This window comes from Rhagoletis zephyria, unplaced genomic scaffold, assembly GCF_001687245.7.
Source record: "Rhagoletis zephyria isolate East Lansing unplaced genomic scaffold, Rhagoletis_zephyria_1.1 Rzeph_scaffold_00023, whole genome shotgun sequence".
NCBI classification, from domain to species: domain Eukaryota; kingdom Metazoa; phylum Arthropoda; class Insecta; order Diptera; family Tephritidae; genus Rhagoletis; species Rhagoletis zephyria.
Window position 1 is genome coordinate 197,291 of NW_016157107.1, and position 13,270 is coordinate 210,560.

The window sequence follows — 13,270 nt, forward strand, 5'->3', positions numbered from 1 at the left end:
CGAGCCTACAATGGATTCAGTAATTTAGCCGAAAATGTATAACATTTCATGGTGTATGAGAGAAATACTATGGATGATGCTGAAAATTTTAAAACATCGATACTATCGATAGTGCCATCGATTGTGTCCCAGCTCTAGTGTCAATGTACAATATTTTGCGCGTGTCTTTTAAACACTCGGGGAAAAATATATAAAATTACGACTGTTTTAATTTAATAAATCAACAAGGACAAAGGTTTTTTCTTTGGGTTGGTATTATACGCTTTTTTAAATTAAACGGCTTTATTTGCATTAGTTTTTTATATATTGAAATACTATTATTTTTGCTTTGCACTCGAATTTATAAAAAAAAAATTAGGAAAAATTTTGTATCTCGAAATGAAATACAAAATATCTGTTTTAAAAAATATTAATTCGGTTTTATGTAGCAGACACAGAATTTTTTATACTGTACAAATTTATGGAAAAAGATATAGTCGTATGTGTATAAAATGATTGGAATAGGGGATTTTGATTGGAGCCAATGAGCCCTCTAAGTACAAGTATTTAAGTCGACTCGAAGGCAATCGTTTACGCTCATTTCCCAACATTTCACCGTTGATTACAGTATGTATAAACGTTTTGTGCGAGAACTTCATTGTCGCGGTCGTTTCAGCTCCAAGAATTCTCTTCCATTTTCTACTTGTTATTTGTGCTTGTAAATATTTGTGCGTAATGAAAGTTTATGTGGCGTATTGTTTAAATCGAGCTGAAAATAAATTTCGAAAATGTTGTCAGCAACTTCTGCGCCTCAAGTTAGCGATGGGTACCAGCGTCTCTCCTTAAACGTCGCTCTAAATTGAGTGCTTAGCTGCTGTTATAAATTATGCTTTGAATCCTCTGTGCAGATATACTTAGTATGTAAATTCATAATATCGCACACCGTCTTCAAAAGAGTCACAACTCAAAATTTGGCATTTTTGAGATTATGCGCTAAAAATGTACACAGAGCTGAAAGGTATTCAGCAAAAGCTGGAGCAAAGTTTTGTTATAATTTGTTAAAAAAAAAACCTTAGGTAAAGTCGCCCTTGCCCATATCGTCGTTTAAAGTACAAAACCGCGTATCGTCATTCAGCAAAACCGCGTAACTGACATTGGCTGCCAAAAATTGGATTTGCTCATTCAGGCTCTTGGCTCAATCCTTATCCATTCGTGCTGAAATATACTAGCCAGAAATGCTTTTGTTTTATAAAAATATTTTGAATATCAGTGTTTTTACTCTATAGAAAATAATTTATGCAATCTCACATACGCGGTTTTGCATTTTGCCGATACGCGGTTTTGCATTTGGTTGATACGCGGTTTTGCACTTTAAACGACGATATGATTATCATGTGCTCAGAAATAGTTTTTCGCATTTTCTGACAAACGTATTACTTTGAGTTGTGACTCTTTTGAAGACGGTGTGCGATATGTACGTACACTGTTGTTGGTCGTAGTATGGCTTATACATGAAAAATTTTGATTTGAATCGACCGCTTATTGCGAACACCATGGTATAAATAAGGTAATTGAGAAAGTTACGCTTGAATTAGCGCTATTAACGCTTAACGCCACTCATTTCTTTTATTTGTCATATTTGAAGTACATGTGCGTACGTTCTTATGTCAATATTCATGTATCATTATGCAGCGAAAGATACAGACCTATTTATGCATATACATAGATATGTATATATGTAAGTTCTTACCTATACGCTAGCAAAACTCGTAAGTCAACCAGCTAAGCATTAAGACGTGAGGGTAAATCCTTACATAAATAATATTAATTTAATTTTACGCATGAAATATTTGACTCATACATGATGAAGCTCAGTGATGTTAAATAAATAATTCCCATCATCATCACTTCTTTTGTTAACCAGCCGAGATGCCTTCCGCAGGCAGTTATCCGCTCTGCACAAGTGGCAGGCGTAGGGCAGGGGTTGCAGAGAAATGCCGACTCACCTGTCGAAAATTAACTACAGGTATTAAGTGTATTAAACGGTTTTTGTATGCCCCACTATTGCCCTTTACCCAGAAGTACTCACATATGAGCATAAGTCTGCTTCGCTGAGTCATTGCCGTGTCGCATTTTTTACCACTTTTGACTTTCACTAAATTAACGTAGCTGCGCGAAAATATATGCGAGTAATTGCATAAAGCCTGAAATTGGTATTCAACGGTTGGGGCGGCAGGAGCGACGGAAGCCTAGTGAGCCGATCAGCGGGCTGTTTAAATGTGCTATGGAAGGCGCATAGCCAGTCAAATTAATTAAAGCCCTCGGCTGCGCTAGCAACTAGTATCCAAGCAGCCAGCATGCCACACATCACATCCGCATCGTTGAAGAGTGGCCAACGGCGGTAAGAATTCGCAAACTCATAAAATTCCATATGAAATGCAAAGCCCTTACAGAAGTGTGTATCTGTATATAAATATTAGACCTCTGTATGAATTTATTCAAACTTCCAGCCAAACAGAGTAAAGTAGATTTGGATAATACATATATATTTTGTTTTAAATTTTCTACCTTCAATTGAAAGAACTTGAATGGATTAATGAAAAACATTCAAATCATTCACACTCATTTGGCTATAGCTTTTCCGCAAACAAGTTTTTACCCTATAAGAAAATTGCTCTCATATACATATCTATGTATGTATATATGAACGCCTGGAATTGGGAATGGAAAATCATTTATGACAAATTAAAACTATGCATATAGAATTTACAACGAGCAAATAGACACATATTTAAATAATAAGGAGTGACAATTCGATGGACAATGTGTATGATTTATCGTCCATATATTTGAAAACCATAACCTTTGTGTAAGCTGTTCTGTAGTATTTTTTTAACTAATTACACTGTCGAAATTATCAAGTGTGGAAATGGCACAAAAAACTAAAAAAAAACACCGGATCTGTAAACCGTTTGTCTAGATCAGGTCATTTTCCCAAGATATTTTATTTTTATGAAAAAAATTAAATTTTAACAGGGCAAAAAATAAAAAAAATATCAGACTTTTAGTAATTGTTTTTTCATTTGTTTAAAGCCTGTTCTTTTGCTACTAACAGTGATAATGGCTGGATAAACAAACAGTAATAAATAAGTTAATAGTGAAAAATATTTTTAAAACAAGTTTTCTACTCCTCCCGCGCCACCTATCGGATAAATCTTTCGTATTGCAACTGTGAAGTTTCAAGTCTCTAGGTCATCCGGAAGTTGGATAAAAATTGATTGCAAGATTGCCTCTAACAAACATACATACAGAGCAAGTCAAATAAAACTTGTAAAAATAAATGAAAATGTTCAATATATTTTTTTTTTTTCAATGAAATAAGGGATGAAAATAATGTTACCCATACGCCACATCGTAATGGTGTACAGATCCACAATATTCGACCAAAGTTAAGTTACGTAAGCTCTTGGCGAATTTTCTGTAATTTTAGCGTCTCTACAGTGTTATTGACAGTCAAGACCAGGCTTCGCTCTTGCACTGAAGAATGCATGACATGTGAAGATGGTACCTCCAAACTCACAATAAAAACTCTGCTATATTACTGCACGGCTTTTGGAAGATTAGGATTGAGATATGGCTAAGATATGAATTATGACTAAACTAAGGGTACGTGTAAAACTAACGTAAAAAAACTACTAATATTCATAAAAAAATTTCATTCATATTCACTCAGTTTACTTTCACAACGTTTGAACGTGGTCATGTAGATACTCATATCATCACAGCTATTCATTTAAATCCAAAGCCAATTGCATTCTTTCAATTTGAAAATAAATGATACATTTGCCATTTTGAATGGATTCATGCAGACGTCTAGAATGTATGTACATATGTATGTACATCCTTACATGCTTATTTTTTAATACGGGCCTTGCAAATATTCATATTTAGTGTATTTACCTCTGTACGATACACTGAGAAGAAGTTTAGATTCGCAAATAAATATGTTTAGATGCCGAAGTATTAATATGACATGAGCAAACCTGTTTGTTTCAGCCCTCGGCATGCAGTAGCAAGTCTTGCCGTAAAAAACAGATTCTCATAACAATACAATCGCCGTTTGGTGTCGACGTAAAACTGTAGGTCCCTCCCCTTTATGTCACAACTTCAAGATGCACACGACGAATTGGGGGAAAAGCTCGACCAAACACTTAACAAATAGTGTTAGTGCCAACATATTATTATTATTATTACATATTTGTCCCAACTTAAAGACTCAAATAAATTGCAGTCTTTCACCTACTAGATATTTTCCCCCCATTTATTTACTATAACCAAATCTTCGTAATCATAACTAAACTTTTTTCTCAGTGTACCGCTGGGTAATGTGACACAAAAGTTCATTAATTTTCATGATATTTTAATAAAACGAAGCACGTATGTATGTACTAATATTTTTATGTATGTATGTACATTAGAATGGCCTTATGAAACATTTGAAATGCATGAATTCAAAAGCTTTCGCATAGAATAATGTGAGCTTGGGGATATACATACGTAAACAAATACAAAATTAGTTTAAAGGCCATCAGCAGACTCCAAGAGATTCCGGGTTGAGCTTTTCCGACCGAAAATATCGAAATTACTTTTTTTTGCTTTTCTTTTTCGTATCCGCCAAATGCAATACCACGTATGAGGTGGCTGAGAAAAAAATTATTTTCGGTACCCTGTCTCAGTGCTTGCCTACTGTACAAATTTAATGGTCAATAATTTCATTAGAAGCTCATATTTAATAAGCTCAATTAAAAAACCATTCAAAAGTTAGCAATTTTGTGAAATTTTCGGACTATCATATACGTGGTATTGCATTTGGTGTATACGAGGTATTGCGCGCCAAGCGACGATAAACTTCATTTGAAATGTATTTATGTAAAACTACCTTTGAAGTATAAAATCGATTGAAAAATCACAATACCATTCAACTTTAAAAACACTAACAGCCGCACTCAGAGTCGTTTAATGATTACTTAAGGTTTCCCTCAGTAACGATTTGAAAAAATTTCCTCTCAGAGTCAGTTAATGATTCGTTAACGGCATTTAATGAACATTAAAGTTAAGTAAACAAAACCCTTTACTTAACTTTTTTAACGAATGATTTTGAAATTTTTTGTTTGTTTTCAATAAATCTCAATTTCGATAACGTTGCTGTAACAGTGGCAATGGCCCAGTGAGCAGAGCACTTTCGTGCCATTCAAGAGATCCGAGTTCAATCCTCGGCACTGAAATTTGTTTAATACAAATTTTCTTTACGTTTTATTGCTTAAAAACTCATATTTTTTATTTTATTTAACGTTTGGAAACTTTTTTGATTCATCTTTTTTCTTTCACTTTCAGTTTCTCAAAATTTAAATTTTTTCTGTTAAAAAAAAATATTTTTTTTTTATTTCGTTTAGTTTTTAGAAAACTTATTGCTAAACGATAAATATAATAACACAATTAGCACATCTTTCAAATAGTTATTCGAAATACAGAAAAGTACTTTCAAGATAGTTGCCGAGATATAAAGACTTTTGTCTCTCGAAAGACTGAGGTGAGTTGATAGACAGATGCCAGAATTGGCCTGTTATTTGTCTTGTTTGTCTTTTAGCAGACAATTTAATTTAATTAAAACAAATTTGTTCCTTTTTAAAACTTACTTATTTTTTATATTTTATTTCAAACTGAACTGAAGTGAGTGATGCCACAAAAATGAATTATTATTTCATAATTTTTAACTTTGAGAGGAAACATTAATTAACAGATTTTACGATCATAAGTTAAGTGCCCGTTAAAGCTAATTTAAGGAACGTTTCTGAGTGCGGCTGTAAACCTGTAAAATGAAAAAGCAATTTTAGTTTTTCATGAGTCGTTATTAACACACGTATGTATATATCTTTTAAAATAATATTGATATCTTGAATATAAGAAATATCGAATACGAAATAGGCAATACAAATACACAGGTCAACAATTTGAAGAAAATTTTTTGGTCCCGAGATATCGTTAGTGGTTTGTTATTAACTAGACGTACATTGACAATACTAAAGATATTTACTTTTTTCCGAGGTGTAGTTTTGAATTTAACGGTAGTTTTTTTTATTGACTTTAACCAATACTTCTGAGGTCGCATTTCTAAATTTTATCCGAGCGTTTCTATATATAAAATAATTTTGATATTATACCTCCATGATTTGGTAAAGAGTTCAGTACTACCTACATAATCTGCAGAGGTGTTGGCTTCTAGATTAAATGGAAAACCGTGTTGGTGTCTGGTGCAAAAAAGACATTCTATCGTACAGGAGAGCTAAGATTGCTACCCTTTTGTTTGTCACCAAACCAAATTTGACAAAGCAAAGTTTTTCCAGAAGACGTATAAACGAATTTTGTAAGTTTTTTTTTTTAAGTATATCATGATCTATTGGATTTGCTGAAGCCTAAAATGCCAACAGAGCAAATTTTGTTGGGCTTGGTTAGCTAATATTATTTTTGCGAAGGCTTTATTTATGTACTAACATATACTTTTAAATACGAATACTCTTTTATGAGCCTTTAATAAAATGTAGATGTTCGCTTTAAATTTATTCAGACAACCACAAACACAACTTCGATAAATGCAAGAAAATTTATAAATTTTATGAAAGGTTTCTGAATTATTCCGAAATCAATACGACATTTCCACGAACCGTAATTCGCTCTCTCATTCGTAATTTGGTCTCCCATTCATCATTCGTCGTCCAATTACCCTTCGAATTACGTAATTCGCCATACAAAATTTTGAGAGCGAATTACCTCATTTGTAGGTAACTCAGATCGAATTACCATGGGAATGTCGAACGAAGTATCGAAGTTTTCACCGGCTTGGTTCCATTTGCTGGCACCTCTTTTAGCTGCTGGAAAATCAATAAGTAAAATATTCTCTATATAAATTCAAATTTTTTATGATAACTTAAATTTTTGGTCTATCTTCGATATTTGCAGTATACAAAAACAATAATAAATAGCCAAGAACAAGAGCAAGAAGCAGAGCTGCCCAACGAATTACTAATGTGTGTCGTGGAAACGGTAATTCCTGAATTGCTTAGCGAATTACTTAGAGAGCGAATTACGGCACGTGGAAACATCGTATTTGCATTTGAGGTCAAAATGTGGAAAAGATGAGAGGATGGTCAGAATTTCAAAAACGTGTTTGATGCACTTGACGTAAACGTAATTTCGATTACTACAATAAACTTATTATTATTTATTTGAATTTTGTTTAGACGATCAGAAAAAATGCTTTCGAGCACGTGAATACGATATCGTGTATTTTGGCTATTCTACCAGTTTCGACAGCAACGTCAGAAAGTCCATTTTCCACGCTCAAAATCAAATCATACTTACGTAAACCGCCCACCTAAATCCGCCACTGGTTTTGTAGTTTTCTACAACCTAGAGAAAATATTGCCTGTCCTCTTCGTCCAAGATCTATACATAGAAGGGCGCGCAATGCGCGAAATACAAATTGCCTCTCTCTGCGCATATGCCCCAGGGCGATTTTGTGCTTTCACGCCTTCATGTCGAAAAAGCCACAAGCCTGATTTTTAACAGCTTCCAATTTTTGCGAGATTTTCACTTAAACTCGCTATATCTCAGACGTTTATGTATCGATTGATTTGAAATTTGTACACAATAAACTAGATACCATTCTAAAGAAGATGCGTCGAACTAGACTTCTTAATACTTATTAAAAACAAAATGGCGGATATTTTAGCTTTGTTGTACAAATTAAAGAGGGAGTTTTTACAAATGCAAAAGTTGTGTTATGAATCTTAAAATTTTTGCTTTATTTTAATGCAGCATTATAGACAAATATATAGGGAAATTTTTAGAAAAGTTTCATGTTTAGACAACAAGTATTTAGTTCTAAAGTTATAACAATATTATGGGGACACCCACGAGCGCGCGCTCGCCTCTAGATAACAAATATTTTTACATAGCACTTGCACAAATAATTGTGGAAGTAATATTAAGTGAAATGTTGAAATTTATAAATTTTTCAGTGTTATATAACTTAACAAAGTTATTTGTTATAAACTAATTAGACATACGTATGTAATAAAATACCTACCTGCATCAGAACAGGAACGTACGATCGAGCTTAGGCTGAACCGCCCTCCGACGAAATACTTTACGGAGGTACCGGGGGGATACGGTACAGTGGACATACGGGGGTGGTCCTAAAATTGCCGGCATAACCTAGAGATGGCGGTAGTTGTTTGAAAAATATCACTGTGTTAAAAAGTACACAATCTATAAAGCATATGTTTCAAGTCTGAAGACGCCACGTGGTTTAGTATATGTTTGGCAGCCGTCAATAGTGAACGTTTTCAGTGAATTTGTGAAAACGGAGAAAATTGGTCATCATTATGTGATACAATACTTTTATTTGAAAGGCCTAAGCCAATCCAATATAAAATCTGATATAGATTATACTTTGGGCGGGTCTGCTCCTTCGTTTACAACAGCAAAATATTTGGTAGCAGAGATTAAACGAGGCCGTACGAGCTGCCAAGATGAGCATCGAAATGGTCGACCAAATGAGGTGACGGCTCCAGAAATGGTGAAGAAAATCCACAAAGCGGTAATGGATGATCGTCGACTGAAAGTGCGAGGGGCTAGCAGATATAGTAGGCATTTCAAAAAGTATGGTACATCGCATATTATCTGAAGATTTGGAAATGAGAAAGCTGTGTCCAAGATGGGTGCCGCATTTGCTCACACTCGACCAAAAACAGTGTCGTGAAGAGGTTTCAATTGAGTGTTTAGTGAATTAATGTTTGAATTGCTACCTCATGTCCCTATTCGCCAGACTTAGCCCCCGGACTATTTTCTGTTCCCCAACTTAAAAAAATGGCTCCGTGGTCAAAGATTTTCTAACGATGAAGAAATTATGTCGGCAGTTAATGGCTATTTTGAGGAGGAAGACAGTTCTTATTATAAAAAGCGTATCGAACTTATTGACCACCGCTGGGAAAAGTGTATAGAGCTGAAAAGAGATTATGTTGAAAAATAAATATATTTTTGTGTATAATTATATTTTTGTGTTTTCTTTGTTAGGTCGGGTACTTCTGGGACCGCCCCGTGCATAGAGTTTTAGTTCGGATTAAAGTTCCACAGTCCGGGGTACAGGCCTTCGATGCTTTCTCCTTGTGTAAAAGAAATATTTATATGTATGCCTCTAACTGCAAGATAATTATTCGTACAGTGATTGTTTTTGGATAGTTTTTCACGAAAATATAGTTCATATTTTAACATAAACCATACCATTAAATTTTATACTTTTTGCAAAACTTAAAAAATTATACAAATTTTCATCTATGTATATTTCAAACATTTGATTTAGATTTTTTGGAAAAAAATTGAGAACGTAGTTTTGAAGCTCATTCAATTTTAGTGCTAAAAAGTGCAAGTTTCAAGTCGCTAAAAATTGCGTTGATTTTGATATATTTTTCTCAAGGGTGTTGAGGGTTTTCTTCCATACAAAACTCCATTTTGCCCTTGGAGGAAAATATGGAACACCCTTGAGAAACAAATTCTAAAGAATCAAAGGTAATTTGTAATGACTTGAAGCTTGCATTTTATTCACTAAAATTGAATGAGCTACAACACTGCATACTAACTTTTTTCTAAAAACTATCATTCAAAATTTTGATCATTCATTTTTTATTTTTTGTTTTGCAAAAAGTTTGAAAATTTTATATAAATATATAGTTTTTGTTAAAATATGGAAAATATTTTCGGGAAAAATTTATTATTTAAAACATTCCGAATATTGTAAAACAATCACTGTACTAGTAACTATGTTCACTATAAGTCTAGTTATGTATATGCATACATACATATGTAGGTAAGTAAGTATGTCTAGACATTAGAGCTTAAAAAAAAATGTTTTTATAATTTAGAAAAAACCTTCTTTTTTTTTTAATTTAGACATTACAAATATTCATGTTGCATTAAAGATATGTTCTCAATGAGTGTTTTCATGTCGCTTATATTTTCGAAAACTGCTTTTTTCAAGAAAATATAAAAAAAAATATTTAGATTTTTTCTGTTTTTTAGAAGTGCGTACAGAAGCAACTAACAATTGGCTCATATTTGCGACTTTTAACATAACCTTATATAATAATGATGGCATTGGTGGTATTTTTAAGGCATTTTTAGGTAAAGCTTGGTATGTGTTAAAATAATGTGATCAAGTCCATTTTTTTGGAGTTCACACGCAACTGTATGGTTCTAGCGCCATCAGTCAGTATGTAAATTTTATGTCTAATAATTTTTTATTGTGATTGTTCAAGTGTTCAATGTCGCACACAGGTCAGCCCCATATAGGGTTGCCAGATATTTTATGCGCGTAATCAGTACATTAGACTTTTTCATGCTAAAAAAATCAGTACTTTTCAGTACATTTTTATTCAAAGCAAAATAATGAATATAAGTAACAGAAAATAATTTAAAACGCCTGAGTTCTTGTTTTTAACAATATTTTGGTATATAAATAAAATATAGTTCATAAAAAACTAAATTGTTATTCATTTTAACATGAGTGTAAACATCATTATACACAGGAGCATATAAATTATTTTATATTTGTGACTTTTTGAATAGCAATAATGAGATCATTCCCATTTTCAATGTTTAAATAGTCAAAGAAATCTATACATTTCATTTTAAAATTACTTTTAATTTTAAGTTCACTTTCAAAAATTGTAATTAGAAGCCGGTTTCTCTCTTTGCGCCAGGAAACAAACTTTATTCTTAAGATCCTCTCATACTGTGAAAAAGTACCACTTTTTAAGGAGTTCATCTATATTTCCTCATGGCTTAAATAATTTTTCAACTACGCAAAAACTAACCCCTTATTCTAGAACCTGAATTTTCGTAAGTCGTAATTCGTACCCACGCAAAGATCCACATGCTGCAACCCTTGCGGAAACATGTGCAGCATTGCCAGCTATCAGTTGTTTTTCGAAGATAGCTGAATGAAGGAAAACAAAATGGAAAGGAATTAAAAAATCACTCATCATGTGCTTGTTTATTGTAAAATTGGTTAATTTGACATATTTTGAGGAAAATGATGGATTCTGATGTATTTGCAATTATAGCAGCGGAGTAAGAGGGCGCTATGGCAATGGATTCACAAAGGTATGCGGAGTTGTCGGGCATAGTAACCATGGGCGCATCTATGCCAGCTTCTGGTTGAATTGTTGAACCACAAGGCATAACTCCTCCTATGCCTGAAGCTCTGGTTCTCAATCCAGCTGTTGCGCTCGCTTCTGCCTTCGGCCGCGCTTAGGGATTATAACCCTTACTAAGTAGAATTCTCCTTTCTGTGTTGCGGGGAAGAGGGGCATCCGCTTGTCAAAAGTATACATTTCTTGTGCATATCACTTCGGCTACGCCGTCCACAGCATTTTTGCGCAGAACCCACGTCGAAATTTGCCCAAAAGTGCATAGTGCAAACCGAGTTTATTAATAAGCTAGTGGTAGGAAATTTGAAACATTTATCCTAAATAAAATGTGAACCCTTACATTATACGTATATGTTAAAGTTTTTGTATTCGGATTATGCGTTTGGACACAACAAACGAAAATCATTGTACAGATAACTAACCCGGATCCTAGTTTATCGATAAGGGCAACAAAGATTCTTCTTTGCTCGTTTATATAAAGCAGTGGATAAAAATATACGTATATGCGAAAGGCAGTTGTATCTGTTAAATGAGCACCACCAATAATTCTTGCAAACACACATCGATATACATCTTTTATTTCTCCTCCGACACAGAATTGTTTTCGTACAAAATTACGCGAAAAAGGTTACTAGTTCGTTTTTAGGCATGCCATTGTTACGAATTTCGAAAGTTCGAAAATACGATTCGGATTGCAGCATACTATTTCTACGATTCGTAGCAAAATCCGAATACGAAAGAGATGCAGAATAGGGGTGTAAGAAAGACTAAGGGCTGGTTTCTCCAACTCAACTTTACTTAGTTTAGCCACTTTTAGGACTTAAGTTAAAAGTTAGCCGACGTTTTACACAGCTTATTCTTGACTAAGTCAAGAAAATTGGCTTAACTAAGATAAGTTGAGTTGGAGAAACCAGCCCTAAGAATTCGCTAAAAAGAGTATCTAACTCTATGTCTTGTATGCAAATCTCTTTTACAAAGTCAGTAAATTGAGAAAAAGGCAACTCCTTAAGTTATAGGCAAAAGCGATTCGAATATTGAAATTTATTGTTATTAAACTGAAAGTTATTTTCGAGATAACTAACAACATTCGACAAAAATTTAAGCCTCTTTTTAAATAATTTAAGCTCCATCATATGATCGCAACTGGTACGTAACGACCCGGCGATATGCCCATAAAACGATTGATCTTGTTTTTGTATTAATTTCTTGGGCATATCAAACATTATCTAGAACATGCCGACAATAATTAAGTTATTTTCTTCTTATTTTTACAGTACAGTTTAAGGAAGTTCCAACGTTATGTTAAAACCTTAAGAAAATCTTAAAATATTTTGTTTGAATTGAAAATTCAGTACAAATCAGTACAAATTTTGAAAAATCTGCACATTAGCGTACTGATTTGAGAAATGAATAAAATCAGTACAAGAGTTGAAAAATCAGAACTGTACTGATAAAATCAGTACGTCTGGCAACCGTAGCCCCATACATTTTTTTTTTGGAAAAATAGAAGGAGTCGGCGTATATCCTCAATGTTCCGTATGCAACATTTATGAGAAATCGGTTTATTTTAAAGATTGCCTCCCATATAAACCTAACCTCAAAAACGTCTTAAAAATGAAATAAAAAGTGCTTGTATAACTCCGAAATTTTGCCCATATGTTTGTAATAATTAGGCAACGGATTTTATGGAAATTGTTTTTTTTCTGCTAAATAGATAGAGTTTATTCGATTAAGAATGACCACGATTTAGCTTTCCCTGATTCCATATATACATATCTGAAGTTGCCTTTTTATACCCGAGCGCACTTGTGCACAAGGGTATATTAATTTTGTTCACATAACGGTTGTTTGTAACAGCCAAAACGAATCGAGATAGATATAGACAAATGTATACATAAATGATCAGGATGAAAAAAGAAATCGATTAAGCCATGTCTGTCTGTCCGTCCGTCTGTCCATCCGTCCGTGTACCCGATAAATCGAGCAAAAATTGAGATATCTCAACGAAATTTGGTACGTAGGTT

At 33.6% G+C, this 13,270-nt stretch overlaps 1 protein-coding gene across 5 annotated transcripts in view; it reads left to right on the forward strand.

The window, feature by feature from the left end:
- beat-VII (Immunoglobulin domain-containing protein beaten path VII) overlaps nucleotides 1–13,270 on the forward strand; it is a 501,410-nt gene that overhangs the window by 157,436 nt on the left and 330,704 nt on the right. The window lies entirely within an intron of this gene.